The following is a 1752-nucleotide window of genomic DNA, read 5'->3' as shown; positions in this document are numbered from 1 at the left end:
AAAAGATCTAGTGTAATAAAGGATGACAGGAAATACATCTGACAAAACTCTCTCTTAAGTCTTGTTGAATAAAATATTCAATGGAAATGCTTCTTAGCGCCAGCAGGTTAGCATTGAAAGTGTAATGATTTTAAAGGAAGCCTAAACACCCCTCTGACAAACGACAGCTCCAGATTTTAAAATTAAGATTTGAGATAAAGATGCTGCTGAAGTTATCAAATGCAATGTACCCAGCAGTTGTCTAATGCGCATGCTCACGACAATACTATTTGTCTGTCAGAAAATCACCTGCATCGGTGATCTAACGCTGATGATGCTGGCACACGTTATGTAAAGTAGAAGCCCTGATCATATTGTCAGTCACACAGCCACGGTTCTTGCCCTTCTATTTTATACAAAAAGTTGCCCTCTCAAATTTCTCTAGCATAGTTGGAGGGACCAGCTTGTCTGAGCTTTGCATTAACAGTTGTTTCCATTCGCTTGAAAAATAAATCGGAAAAACCCAGCCTATAAAAGCTATTTTATTTTGCTTATTTGTTTTCAGTAATAACCATGCTAAATACTAAACATACTGAAGGCTTATATTTTAGCTAAGCTATTCTGGACAAAATTCTCACAACTACAGATACGCGTTGAAGCCTAATATAAGAGTGTAAATTCCAGGCAATTATTTGGACATATCTGCACATACTTCCCACACGGGGTTTTTGCATACCAGGTTTGAAAAACCACGGACATGGTGCAAGCTGAAGTTGACTTCTGCTGCAAACTAGTCAAATGTGTTTGCACAACTTTTCTAGCATTCTCCAGCCTCCCCAAAGCCTCACCACCAGAGAACAGTGTCTCCTTCAACCTCTGATGCTATCAGAAGAGCCTGTTCTTTATGGGTAATTATGAATGCAGAATCCTTTTTCTGTGTTTTACATAATACGTTCAATTATTTTGAATTGCTATTAGTATTTTCCCAAATTGAATTGAGGAATACAGATTTTTTTAATGCTATATCCAGACACTTAAAATGCAAGACTACTAATATGGGCTCCTTGCCATTATTTATTGCCCAGGCAGCATTCAAGGAGGATCCGTGTCACTGGAATGAGAATGAAGGTCCTCTCATCACTTGACTCGTTTTACATTTCTCTTGGAAAAGTTATCTTTCTGGGAATCATTGTTCCTCCACTTTTCAAGAAGGGATTTCAATAAAACTTGGAAATTTGAATGTAGATTTCAAAGATCTGTGTTTGAAAATGTGAAATTAAGTTCAGTCATCAGGCAATACTGACCAAAAGTGTCTTTTGTTTGGTTTCTTGATAACAAAGCTTCAAGATAAAATAAACAGAATGTTGCTTAAGTTGATAGATACAGTTTTAGATTTAGAATTCTTTTAAAACTTCAAAAGAAAATGCCTCATTTTACTCTTAAAAGCTCTGGTATCAGGTAATTATTTAAAAGTTGGGCTATTTCTTATACAAAGACATTTCTGGTCTCATTATCCTTATGCAGACACAACTCCCATTGAAATCATCCTGAACTTTGCTTCTGTGACTAGTATGGGTTTGAATGAGATGCTGAGATTTCCAGGAGGCTCATTGTTACACTTTTTATGCTTTGCTGTATATTCTATTCTACTTCTCCTTTATTGTGGCAAAACTACTGCTTGGTTTTCTTTTGTTCCAAATAGCTATTCATTCTTTTTTAAGAGAACAAAAATAGAGGGGGAAAAAATCTGTATCAAAGGAAATGAATATTTGT

The 1752-nt window shown here is 35.9% G+C and overlaps 1 long non-coding RNA gene across 1 annotated transcript; it reads left to right on the top strand.

The window, feature by feature from the left end:
* Positions 1 to 678: 678 nt before the first annotated feature.
* LOC103918152 lies at positions 679 to 1357 on the top strand. Its single transcript, XR_663670.1, has 2 exons — positions 679 to 887; positions 1065 to 1357. It is a non-coding gene; the product is annotated as an uncharacterized LOC103918152 (long non-coding RNA).
* The last annotated feature ends 395 nt before the right edge of the window (positions 1358 to 1752 follow it).

This window comes from Pygoscelis adeliae, unplaced genomic scaffold (genome assembly GCF_000699105.1).
Source record: "Pygoscelis adeliae isolate BGI_AS28 unplaced genomic scaffold, ASM69910v1 Scaffold106, whole genome shotgun sequence".
In the NCBI taxonomy this organism is placed as follows: Eukaryota; Metazoa; Chordata; class Aves; order Sphenisciformes; family Spheniscidae; genus Pygoscelis; species Pygoscelis adeliae.
Note: the sequence above shows the minus strand (reverse complement) of the source record. Positions and strands in the feature narration are given on the sequence as shown.